At 36.8% G+C, this 14374-nt stretch overlaps 1 protein-coding gene across 5 annotated transcripts in view; it reads right to left on the bottom strand.

Annotated features, from left to right (window-relative positions):
- Positions 1 to 14374, bottom strand: part of LOC146525489 (protein diaphanous homolog 3-like) — a 174694-nt gene that overhangs the window by 37031 nt on the left and 123289 nt on the right. The window lies entirely within an intron of this gene.

The raw sequence follows: 14374 nt of genomic DNA, 5'->3' as shown, positions 1-14374 counted from the left end.
GGCTAGCGATTTTTCCAGTCAGGCTGCCAAAATCTATCTCTGCCCTGCCCGTCGGCCTATCATAGGAAGGAAAAATATATGTCAATGCTTTTGCATTCTTTCGGAAATGTAGCTGGGTAATTATGTCATTGGCATCGGTGAGCCACTGTCAATATGTGACATATTGAAATCGCGTTTGAATTTGCGCTTGTTTTTTGCTTTCACTTTGCAATCGCGCGAACTGTGTATAGAGAGCGACAGCACTGATTGGTGAGTGATGATAATTTGCGCACCAATTCCTCTGACATCGTCTTATCAATCGTTAGCTTACTATGCAAACATGACAAGTGAAATCTCCCGCAGCAAGCTTAAACATGTGAGAGGTTGATCGCGCAGAGAATCGCTGAGCGTTATGTGAGTGCGTGTGTAAAAGCAGCAGGATATATATTTTAGTTCTGCTGAGCCAAATAAGACAGGTCAGCGTGAAGAAGTGACAGCCAAAGAAAAGCTTACCACAAAACGGAAAAGTTATGACAAATCAGACTATAAGGCAAAAAGAAAGTGCAGCTTTATGGTTTCATGGACAAAATAATTTCTGTGGCTGCAATATGACGAGCTAAATAACCAGGGCCGCACATAAGTGGTCCGCAGGTGCGCATTCGCTGTCAAAATAAAAAACGCGCACAAGATAAGAAGTTGCAACGCGTGTTTGCGTACATAAGATTTTCAGGAGGAGGACAGACATTTGTTTAGAACTCTTAAAGATGGCGAAGAAGCTCCTTTAAGCAATTACTTTGGTGTTCCTCCACCTCCAAAGAAATGTCAGAAGGAGTCCGAACCACAAAAGAAGCACGTATTCTCAGAAAAGTGGTTGCAGGAGGTGAGCTGGCTTCAAACAAATGATGAACGCACAGAGATGTGGTGCAGAATGTGCCGTGAAAATTTAATAAATGACAAATTAAAAAGGCATGAACATTTTTTTTTGTATCGAAAAAATATCGAACCGTGACACCAAAGTATCGAACCGAACCGTGAATTTTGTGTATTGTTGCACCCCTAATAAATATAAATATATATATATATATATATATATATATATATATATATATATATATTTATATTTAAAAAAAAATTAAAAATAAAACACCCATGATTGAAATGGAACAGCTGTGACCTTCAGGTAATGATTTCACATGGGTTGACACTGACAGAGTCAGGTGAAGACATTTGAATGACAGGGGCAAAATGGTGCATGACGGCCAACCAGTTAGGAGGTGGTTTCAACTGTCATCTCTGTCAACATGGGAACAAGAGCAGGATAAACGGAAAACTGTGTGTGAGAGAGTCTGTGTATGAAAGGAAGGTTAAGAGCGGGTAAGCATGAGAGAATGCAAAAGGGGTTTTTGATGTATTAATGGGGGGGATCCTGAAGCGCATAACAGCTGTAGTGAACCAGTTGGAGACTTGTGTTAGTGAGCTACCACTAAAACAAACCTGCACATCATGGATGCACATTGATAGTGACTGTATCTGGTTATGAAAGGAGAAGAGGTTGATGTAATTTAGAGGGATAATGCAGTTCTGTGGAAACATATTGAGAACAAAACATTTGTTTGTCTTTAAGAATCTGCTTGTGAGCATATTGTAGTCACTGTATGAAGAGACCTTTAACTCGTTTGTCTTAGCTCAAATCTTTTTTCTTTTCCTCTCCCTTAGTCATGAGTGTGTCAGCTTGTACTGTATACAGTATCAAGCAACCGAGACACACACAGTCATATCTATATGGTAAAATATTCAAATGCATCTTGAAGCACGTTGACACTAGAATTTCACTGTTTTTGTATAATGAATCAAGGGCAGAAACAGAAGAATTTTAAGATCAAAGACAATGATGATGCTGAATGAGATGCTAAAAAGGAAGTTTCATTCACATCGAAGTAAAAAATTGATAAGACTAATGATCACAAGTTAATTACAACATTCCTTTAGTAATGTTGTAAGGTCATACGAGCAAAAAACCAATGTCCTTTTCAGAATGGTACATTCTTGACCTTACTCTATAGAACATTTTCTGCTTTGGAATTTTAATTTTTATAGGTTTTATGCAAAGGCAGGCTGATAACTTTGGCATAAAAACATTACTGTCAATATTTACAAAGCGAAAGAGGTGGAGTTTTTAGCGATTAACCCTCTTAGATATAAATTTCTGGGAGTTCCTTTCTCAAAGCACAAAATATTTAAATCAAGCACGCACAATTATTAATTATTATTAATGTCTTTGAGATACAATTTAGTTCTAGTTGCACTGACATTTGTCGGAAAAATAAAAAACAATCGACAAACTGCACCATTTCTTAGTTTGTGACTTTATGCTAAATTGTGCAGCTCTTGTCAGATAGTTGATTTCAGCATGACACAACCAATGTTTGTGTGTAAAAAAAAAAAAAAACTCCCAAAAACAAACAAACAACAAAACACAACTTGTGTTAAACACTCACAAAACTAACCACATTCAAATGTGGCCCTTAGTCTCTGTTTCTCCCACAAGAATTTTATCATGTCACAAAATCTATGATATTTATGAAAACCAAGCTCTCCAAGCTATACGGCTCAAGAAGTTAGCCATAAAACCCAGATCTCATCTCATCATCAACATGTTAATTTGGGATTATATCGATATATACAAAATCAACAGTAGCCTAATCTACAGATTACACCATATCCAGACAAGGATGAAATACTTTTGTAAAGGCCATTGAATTAAAGCTGAAAGTCTACACGTCAAGTACGTATTTGATTTAAAATCCTCTGAAATCTAATGTTGTTATGTACAAAGGCAAAATTACAAAATTGTGTTATTGTCCAAAATACTTACCATATCGGCCACAGTATGTATGGTACTTTGGAAATATGTACACAAGAGAATTGCTGTTTAAAAGACAAAGTACTGACATGATAAAAGTTCGGTCTTTTATATACATGTTCTTCACAAAGGTTATAGCTACATAAAAACTATTTATTCTCTTATTTTTGGAAGCTTTCTCTCTCAACTTTAAGTGCCTAAGACATTTGCACACTAGTGTATGGTATACTGGACACACAAACGCAGCTCAGTGTCCAGACAGCCAGCCATGTGCTAAATGTTTAATGAACATCGGCTGGCAGACTATCATCAGCAAACTCTGGCCCACACTGTTTGATGATTAGCTACAACCCATGAGGAAACACATCCACATCCACACCCACACACAAACACACGCTTTGAATTAATAGCTGTACAGAAAAAAAAGGACACGTTCTGCATACGCAGAGCTAATAATGGACCTAGTCTCAAAACACACTAGAAAATAAAATACATGAAATAAAATAAATGTTTCAAATTCTTTCTTTATCCTTATTATTATTATTATTATTATTTTTAACTTTCCAATTAACATCACTTATTGCTTTAATTTCTAACATCTGTTTATTCCCTCTTTCTTATAATTGCTGTCTTTGATATCTCAATTTTCTCTCCCTCCTGACCATCACATTTTCAAATTTCTTTTCAGATTTCCTTTCTTTTATTTCTGAAGACTATTTGTGCCTTTCCAATCCATTGTCATTATTTTTCTTATGGCAGACAGCTACAAGTCAACTGTGACAGCCAAACAAAGAGGCTTTATTTTTCAGCAAAGAAAAAGCAATCTCTTTTGCACTGAGAAATAATAACAGGAAAAAGGACTCTCACATACAAATGGGGCTGAGTTGCAAAATGGTCCATTTACAAGTCATTCATTGCCTTAATTTGTAATTCATATTAGCACCAAGTCAACTTCACAGCCAATGTGCAATTATGGCCTAATATCAATTAAATAACTATAGTTTAAACTAGAACAAGAGCCCACAGTAACAGCTTTGTGAAGCTGTACTTGCAAATGTCAAGACTGTAAAATACTCAAAATGTTAATCTACTTAAAATGTTGTTTATTATCACAAATCATAAGCCATACAGCTAAGAACAATGAGAACATCACTGGTTTTTCAGGTATTTGGTTAAACTAGACTACTAAACTGGACAGATTTCACACTACAGCGACAAAATTGTTGGGCTGACTAATGTCTCAGTCTCTTAACTTTTAATTTCAGGTTTTTATTTAGTCCCATTGCAACAGCTGCATAAAATCAAGTAATTCACCATGCAGAATGACTTCACAAACATTTGTGAAACAATGGATTGTTCTAAAAAGCTCAAAGAGTTGGAGCATGGTACCCTAACAGGATTTCACAGTTGCAAGTCAGCTCATGATATTTCTTCCGTCCTAGATATTCCACGATCAACTGTAAGTGGCATTATTGCAAAGTGAAATCATTGAGCCAAAGAACCAGAGGATCTATGTTTTTTTTTTTAATTTCCATTTTTCATTCTATCAATAAGCAGTGTATCACTTGTTTTCACTAACACGTATGTGGTCATCAACCTAGCTGCTGACAGCCCGATATCAAAGCTCCCCTAACATGCACACAACATGAGCAAACTTCAAGTGTAACAAAACAAAGACAGGACATTTCAGTATTACATGATATATATTTTTGGGGGGCACTTTTAAAGTATACCATGGAAAATCTTCCACAACAACTCTTTGTGACACCACTTTTAAGTTAAAAGTTTGGGCATTTCACTGGACAGACACAATACTTTTAAAAGGGCATTTTAAAAGAAATAAATGAAGGAATACTGTTGTAGAAACAACCGTAGAGTGGATAGAGTGGGCTTTGCTTATATTGACTGCAGGTCAAACAATAAGACACTCTAACAAAATTTTTTGTTCCCCTTATTGTCATATCCTGATCGCTTATGCCTTTTTTGGGGGCGTGTCATGTGTTATCTCTTTCAGTTTCAAAGTATTACACTGACCAAGCAACAGGCCAACTAAAAGAACCAAACAACCAACAATCCTGAGTAAATAATGAAACATAACCGATCTAAATGGATGGATTGTATTTTAAGAAATATGCATGATGCTGATATGTGTGATTAAAAGCAGTAACTTTGATGCAATTGTATTGAGCATTTCTGCACTTGTGAAAATGTTTTATTAATGCCAATATTATGTCTTAAAACTACGCAAACTACCAATAAGCACAAGCGTGTCATAGTTTTGGTCTTTCCACTTATCAGTCATTAATCAAGTAGTGTGAGACACACACACTTATATTTTTTAATTTTGTATCCCACTGATGGAGCTCAAAATACGTGAACCTTCTTTAAATTAAACAAACACACTAGGGAACCCATTCATTACAACTTGAAATATAAGAAATGTGTTTGGTGTTGCATCATTGTTGCAAAGGATTTGGGGGGGGGGGGGGGAGAATCAGATGACTTGATAACCTATGTGTGACAGAAACTCCCATAACTACAGTTTTAATTCATTCTTCATCATAAATCAATATTCCCTAGATGTTTTTGTACGGGGTGCCATGTGAATGATTTCACCCTGGTTACAAAATAAAATAAAATAAAAAGGTACACCAAACAGCTCTTTGGCTCTTTGTGTTACATATTCAGATAGGTAAATGATGAAATACGCTGCAAAATATCTTGAATACACGCTTGCTGGGTTTTCTTGATTTATACTCGTGTTTGACTGTGACTTATTTATTTAAAATTGTGCAAAGCCTCCCTGGTAGCCCAAGAACGTACAGAGAAACATGGTTAACAAATAGAGAAATAAAGATTCGAGGGGGTTGCTAGGTGGGCAGAACAGATACTGCAACAGACGAATGTGGTGTGAATAGGAAGTGATTAGGTGGTTAGATAGTCTGCCTGGGTTACTTAAACCATCATAGCAGAATGTCCTGAGTTATCTAGCTTTAAGTGCCCACACTATGCTCTTTTCCACGCTGGTCTACTTTTATTTGGAGTTTGACTAGATGAGGTTTATGACTTCATGTTAAAACAATATACGGTATACAAAGAACTCAGCGCGTCTTAAGTAAAGATTCAAAAGAGTCACTGACTCTGCTGACCCAGTTTCCTCAGGCGGTTCTATAGCCCTAGACCTTTGACTGCGAATGCACTTTCACCATAAAAAAATATTCTTCTCGTACCGTACACTGCTGCAGTACCCTTTTCACTCGCTGTATAAAAAGCTCAGTTTTAGCTCTCATCACCTCCTACCCAATAGCCCAGTAGGCTCTGCTTGGTCAGAGCTCTTCATTAATCTTTGTGTAGAAGACAAACCTCTCTAAGAACTGCTAAAAGAAAAAAACAACAACACAGCTCAACCGCACATTTGAACCAGATCTGTGAGTAATCTATGTGCTGCAGATTAGTCATAACTGAATCCATGTCAGCATGATATTTAAAATGTGTATTTAGATCAATGCGGCTAGGGATACACTGATCCACTGTTTCCATTTTCCTTTCCAATACTGATACCTTGGCTGTGGATATCTGTCAATACCAACTACTAATACTAGTGAGAAATTAATATAATGTAATATTTAACGTGAGGAAGAGATTGAGAATCATTATCTTATATGTAAGACAATATCTGGCTTCATTTAAACAGCTTTCCTAACTTTGGAAAATAAAATGGAAGAATACATACATATGCAAAGATTCACTGAACAACTGATGGTTTTTATTAGTGAAATGAATAATAAATTAAAACAAGTTCAGGATAAAAATTCATCTCTTTTTTTTTTTTTTTTTTTTGCACTGGTCTCGTTTCAGATCAAAGTGAGAGTCATTAGGCTGCTACGCATCGCTGTCAAATATCGTCACACTTCACCCGTGTGAAGCTGACAGGAGACAGCTGAAGTGAAATATTATTTAAGTGAGTTAATTAAAAAAAATTGTGCGTTACCACAAATATAATAAAAGCTTCCCAATGAATGTTACACTCACGTTTCACCAAACCCGTGTTGGTATAAATTGTACATTATACGATGGCTCTCTGACCAGCGTAAGGAGAGTGAAAGTCAAAGAGTGACTGAGCAAGACAGAACAAATCGCTTCAGTCACATCACCTCACTTTGACCACAGTCTGCAGTTAAGTTATAACACCACCAAACACAGAACAAGAGCTCTTGGAGTAGTAGCGATTCCTCCAAACTGCTGACGATTTGCTGGAAAACGAAACAGAGAACACGAAATGTAATCAAATTTATCAGCCCATTGCCACTGATATCCAATCCAGTTTTAGGCTTAACAAACCATTGATCTTGCTTTATAGTGCAACTATCTGTGATTCAGAATAACTAGCTTCTTCAGTTTGGGATTTATACATTTTAAAACTCAAAATCAAGTGCTCGTATTATGCACTTTTGTTTCCTCCCTTTTCTTTAAGTTCTGTGTTTTTGATAAGAACTGCTAATATTTATATAAACTATTTCCATAATAAAACACAATGAACTTTTTCTTCACGTGCAGCTTCAACTGATTTTTGTTAAATATTTCTATAGCGCCACCAACTGCCTCTCAATGTCCTAGAACAAAAGAAGGGGAAAAAAGAAAAAAAGGAAAGTGCATGTTCTCAACATCGGCATCACTTCATAAATGTGAAATGTGATACAGCACATTTACTTTGAAAGCTAAGTGCTGGTGAGGGTTGAGCTGTGTTTCAGATACATATTGTTAGGATTAGGCTTGACAGTGTTAGAAGTGATAGCACATTAAACACAGGTTTAATGAATGAATCAACTGTTGCAACCATAAAATTGTCTTTTGCATTACCGTACACGACTAGCAGAAAGGATAATATATCTTTAAAAAAAAAAAAAAAAAAAAAAAAAAAAAAAAAAAAAATTTAGAATACCCCTAAATGACCTGAAACTGATCCTATAAAAGCACCATAGCATGGTTGCAGCCTTATCAGTTACACAGTATATAGGAATTCTCAGATGACCTAGCAGTAATCAATCACATTACTCTCTCGAGGTAAGAATTAAGTTGACTGAATATTTCAGTGGTGTGATCAGGCAAAGGAGTACAGTGGTTTCTATCTTCAAGCCTAAAAGCACTGCCTTTTACCCTGTTCTCAATAAATAAGATTGAAATAAACTACTTGTCTTATGCACTTAACTGGAATTGAAGCTAGAACCGGTTCAGCATGCAATCTGGATATTTCATCCCCAATTTGTCATCATGAGGTATATAAAAGATACATTCCTCTTTTATGTATGATATATGCTACAATATTTGAGATCTTTTCACTGTGGCACTTTCACTTCCTTTGTATTTAATGAGTTCCCATGAGAGACTGCTGCCCACACACTGTCACTCAATCAATATATATGTAGACAGATGTGTGTTTGTAGACAAAAGATACATAAATAATCGTATTTCCAATGGTTCAAAACAGCCTCAGCTGCATGCACAGCAGCATATATACATGAATAGTCACAGCGATCAGACGTTTAAGAGCCTACTTAAATCTTTTGCTTTTCTTAAATCCATATTGCAAATCAATAATCAATAATTCATACTATGTAATAATATCAGCATGTAAAGTGTGTCTTCTAAGGTAAATAACAGCAACGAGTTAACAAAAGACAGAAGCACAATTAACAATATCGCTTAAGGAAACTGCATAGCCACTGCAGTTGTTCAAAAAGCTAAATCAAGGCCACTAAGGCACCGTTTTGCCTTAACAATGTACAGCAGAATGGACAATCAACCTTGACAGAACTAGTAACTGCTGATGACAGGCAAGTGGAGTAATTGGGGAAAAAAGAAGAAACCATTATCTAATCTGCTTTTAAGAGAATCTCTATTGCTGGCTGAGAAAGGAGGACGCAGAGCAAACTTAAACAGCAGCCTACTGTAAAAGGTTATGCTATTCAAAACAGATTATATTGTTTACAGTACATACTGAAGCTCAGAATAACCTAACAGAGCCCTGGGTAGGTTTATTAGGTTGCTGGAAAAGAAAAAAGCAATTCTGATTACCTTTTTCAATTTTAAGGGCAGCCTATTATGATCTTCCACATTTTATGCCATACAGTTCAATGTTACACTGGCAGCTGATTATTTTAAACACATCAAATGTATGTAAAAATACTGTTGTGAAGCAAAAGTCAAAATGTTAATTACTGCTTTTAATAATATGCCGGAAATACGATAGAAAAGACATCATTGATTTCTTTACATGATGCTACATGGTGTGACCACTGGAGTATGACAATGCTGTTTAAAAATAATCCTGTTTTGCTGTCACAACAAGCTGTGGATTTGACACCTCTTGAATCAGCTGTTGTGTCGGTGGCATCCCAAACGCATGGTGCCAAATGCAGAGTGCCCTCTGGTGGACAAGTTATGAAACATCATTATTCATACCATGATTGAAGGGTGTTTCTCCCGTCTCTTCTTCACTTTTTTAAAATTCTCATTTATTGGGCATCAAAAATGCCAACACCAATATAATGGCAAATATCAATATGTCATGTTATACTCACAAGCACTGGATCCTGCCCTTTAGCAGGCTCCAAGATGTTAGCAATTTAGGAGATAAGAGGAAATAGGAAAGTAAATATAGGGAAACTGTTTATCTAATTAATTATTTTCATTCATAAGTAGTAGTTGGTCATTTTTCCACCATCTGTCAAATAATTGCAACAGCAGACTGTGAGATTAACACCAGTCTTTTTAGTCCACATTCACCTGAAGTCACTTATCTGTACGGCATTGTAGAAAAGGTTTATTCCTTCTTCCAACAAAGATGACAGTCTTTCATGGTTCACAGCTTTTCATGGTTTAGGTCATTAGCTACTGTTTTCCTCCGCAAGCTTTACTTTGGTGGCAGACAGCAAATGACATCAACCTCACCCCTCGGTCTTCTATCTGAGAAAAAAAACAGTCTAACAAATTAGCTCTTGCTAAACAAAGACCTTTCAAATACAACTGTAATTAAGCAGCAAGACCTCATCAAAAACTAACAATAGGGTATGAATTATGAAGGTAGGAAAAAAAAGTAAATCGTCTGTAAATGCACTGTCAAAGGCTTTGGAAATGCTAGATAATTAAGAGTAGCTCCAGGGCGGTTCTTTCTTGCAAATCCTCAAATAATCAACACAGTAGCAACACAGCTACTTTGCTTGACTGGTTGGTTCACAAGACTGCCTATATGTAATAGTGAGTGGTAGCACAGGTCACCCATCTGCCATCTACTAATCATGAAGCTTATAGCTAACTAGGAATGTTCTGATCTTCTGTTTATATAATTCATACACAACTAACTCTGCACATCTGCACAACTAACTGTAGATAACATATACAGCAAGGTTTTTAGATGTGGGGTAGTTGGCTTTGGTAACAGGAGAATCTGGACTAGCGACAAAAAAGCACTGCATTTAAACAACAAAAAGGTTTTGTGTCACTTCCTGTCTCTTCACTAGTACGAAGTCAGTTACAACCATGTTGGTCTTTGGGTTGCAGACTGGTAAGCTTTGTACTGAGTGGTGGCAGAAGAGAGGAGAAAACAGTTGATTGATAAGTAAAGCTGCCTACCTCAGGCTCTACTTGGCTCTGACAGGGACAAAACAGCAGTCTGCTGCGCCTGTCGCTGACATTTGTAATAAATCATTGGCAATTTCATCATTCAAGAGCGAGACAAAGGCAGGAGGGAAGAGCGATTAAAAAAAAGAAGAAAAAGAAAAGAATTAGACACCTGTCTTCTAACATTGTTTATTTCCTTTGTTTTTACTTTGAGCTCAGCATCCTTGTCCATTCGACTCTCTTTTAAACTTTCCATTTTGGTCAGCTACGCAGTGCAGAACCATAAGGTCTGGACAGCTTTACTCAGAGGAATTGTGCTTTAACTCACCTTGAAGGGTCACTTCACACGAATTACACAAAGACATATTTTTCCCTTTACCTCTAGTGGTATCTAGCCATGCAGACAGTCTCACTTCTATCTGCTTGGATTTAAGATATCCGTCTCTAAGATTTGTGCTGCTCCATCAATACAGTGAAAGTGAATTTTGTGCTATTTGATCAAACTGACATCTTGACCCTTAAGATGTAAAATTAAGAGAAAGAAATGTATTTTAGGTGAAACAAAACACTGTTGGCACAGTAAGTGTAATGCTCAATTAGTTCTCGTGCTTATTGTTGTTATTTAAATTAAATTTGCTCCGGCTATCAGACAATCTCCCGCTACTGTTTTTCTGTCATTTGCTATTGGTGTGATTGACAATTGTATATTCTTGACGACAATAACAGCGCTGAGAATACTCGATAGGCTTCCCCATTTATCTCTTTGATGCCTGCGTCTAAGGTTGGGAACACACTATATATCGGGCATTCATCAGTCCTTGAAAAAAAATTGGTGAGATTAGTTTTCTGACACATATTCTTTGTCCATTTAAGTGGGAGCAAAAGAGGTTTGACCGCATTCTTAATGTGATATTATCAAATATTTTTAGCTCCAGGAAAAATATCTGCAGCTGTAACGTAGTAGGAAATCAATGACAGGCTCTCAGAGCTTCAGCCATTAAGCACTTATACATCAAGGTATATTTATAAGGCAAAATGCAACAACAAACATTTGTGAGAACCTACTTCCAACACTCTCTTCTGTAACACACTTCAACGTCTTTGTGTTCTCTATGTGTCACTTAAAAAATGTTTCCACTTTTTGCATTTCACTACATTTCTAAGCATCAAAAACCATCTGAAGAGCCTTTGCATGGGGATCAGGCCTGGCATAGAACAGTATGGGGTGTAGTATAACTAGCATACACAGAGCAACACAACAATATGAAACTTGGACAATCGCCTACCCTGCCTTTATAAAAAATAAAAATCTGTAGAGTTAAAAGCTCAAATTTATAATGCTGCTCGATGCTCATTTGAGAAACTAGAAAAACAGCTCAGGGTGTGAGCTGTTGAAAGGATTCCATAAAGAAAGCCATCTGTTCTACATACACAAACAGTCTACAGGCAGAGTCACCTCTTATTTTAGCTCTCAAAGTCTCTCTTGCTCTCCATCTAAATACCCAAGGCGTCTATCAACCACCTCTGAAAATTTGAAAAGGCTGAAAAGAGAGGTGAGTTGGTCTGTAATCATTGTTTGTTGATATTTATTTATCTCTGTTTGGATCTTCAAAGTGAATCACTTAAGCAGACTAAAGTGGATGTCAACTTCTTTACCCCCTTTCATCAAAGTAAGATTCCTTCAGAGTCTTGGGAACTGGGACAAAAGATAATGACTTATATTTAATAAAAAAGATGACATAAGTAAGATCCAAACCAGTCATCCACTGAGCCAGTGTGAACCGTCAATGTGTGAAGTCGAATTTGCACATGAAAAGCGACGTGGTTTAACGTTAAGCGTTTCATATTTGATTCCACTACAGTGCCAGGAGGAGATCAGAGACTTTTCTCTTTCCATGATCTATTTTGGTGCTCATCATTTTCCTTTCTCCAACACCTGAGACAGATAATTATCCATTAAAAAGGGGAAAAGTGCTACATTTTGTCATTTCTTTCAAAGTAAGATGTTTTTAAATATGCCACGGCAGAGTGACAAGCTAGAAGGCCAATGATTACAGTAATTAATACAAAATTCTCATTAAGTCATCAGGAAGAGTTTCTTAGCACTCACGGGCTGTTCTGCATTTACTTTAGAGGGGGAAAAAGTTCTACTTGAAGTTGAATCCCATGCAATGTTCTCCATTCAAACGCGAGCACACCCACGCTTCATTTATCCACAGTGTCTTCATGTGGCTATTTTTCACAAGCACCCATGAACTATTCTTTGCATGTTTCATGAAACAATATGAGATCATCTTTTTAGTTCTGCCCGTCTCTCATGTGCAGAGGCTTCGCATAATCGCTCACTTCCCTGATAAATCATGTCCCCTCTTGCTGTAGCCCAAACACCTTCCAGACTGGACTCAGACTGAAGACTCAGTCTGCTCAGACTGAACCCGCTGCCGAGGCTGATGGATGATTTGCAAGCAGTCAGCCTCTTTCTAAAACCTTCTTAGATTGATAAGCCTTGTTCTTTAACCTTCTCACACTCATACTGAGCTCATGCAGGCTGGCCAGTCTAACACTTTCCCCTGTAATACAGGAAAAAGCACAGAAATAAGCACAGCTGTCATCCAGGGACAACTTCAAGTCTATGTGTGCTAGTAAGTTGAATAAGGGTTGTTAAAGTTTCCAATAGTTTAGTCTTAGACACAGAACTGAAAACGCCAGTCTTATTCTCAAATACATCATATAAGAACAGCTCACTCTGTGCTTTCCCCCCTTCCTCAAACAAACAAGAAGAATCCCTTTTAGCAAGAACTCAGTGTTCTTACCTCTACATTATGCCACAGCTGACAATGACATTTACTGCATGGCTCCTTCAGAGATTTGGGCTACTTCCACAGTCAACTGGCTAATTTTCAATTTTACAGTCCAAATTTTTAAACGTGAGGTTGTTTCTATGACCTATGAACCTATGACCTCCAAACTTGATATTAGGGCGAAAAAAAACCCCACTTCTTAGAGTGTGTATAAATTCAATAGAAAATAAGAGACAAACTGCCCTTTTGATCTCTTCTAGAAAAGAAATGGGCCTCTGCACAGCATGGTGCAGAAATGTTATTTCACCAGAATGAGATGTGTCAACAAAACATAAGCACTTAAAAATGATCTTTGAGCAATATTACTAGAGCTGACGTCAATTTTTAAAAAAAACAGTATCACGGCCATTGGTTCAGTAATATTAAATTGGTTTTGGTTATGTGCTGAGGATGATTAACGCACTATGACTAATCTACCTGCGCTTGACCAAAACCAAGGTGATAATACATTTCTTTCCCCTTAATAGTACTGAAAAGCATTATACAAAAACTGTACAAGTTAGTAACAGTGAGATTGGAAAGTGTTTGGACAGGATATTGAGTTACAACTTCTCTTATTGCATTATATCTTACACAATTATTTATCATTTGTCTATTGCTAGTGGACATAGCTGGAACCGCCACACATAAGGCTTCACATATGTTTATAAATCAGTTAATCAGCATTTATTAATGTCCAGCTACATTATGCACTATCAAACATGAATATATTGTAGTGATTATACATGTGTGAAACATGAATGCTGTTTGTATTTATTCTTTTGAAGAAAATCAAACAAATTTGTCTCTTGAAAGCTCTGCTGTTTGTTGCAATGTTGTACTTCAGTGCGAGCAGACCTCAAATTGAGAATAAGGAGATGCATACAACAGTAGAGCTGATGCAGTCAAATATATCCCAACATCTCTGCTTGTTTTAAGCACTAGCAGAAAATGAGCAATTTTCTGTTATTTTAGTTTGCAATTGTAAAGTTATACAGTATCAAAACAATTCTTATAAATAATTCCGCTTGGCTGGAGACGCTCCTGCACGCTGAATAAAATCTGTGTGTAT

The sequence above is a fragment of the Neolamprologus multifasciatus genome, chromosome 1 (genome assembly GCF_963576455.1).
Source record: "Neolamprologus multifasciatus chromosome 1, fNeoMul1.2, whole genome shotgun sequence".
NCBI lineage: Eukaryota > Metazoa > Chordata > Actinopteri > Cichliformes > Cichlidae > Neolamprologus > Neolamprologus multifasciatus.
This window is presented reverse-complemented; position numbering and strand designations above follow the sequence as displayed.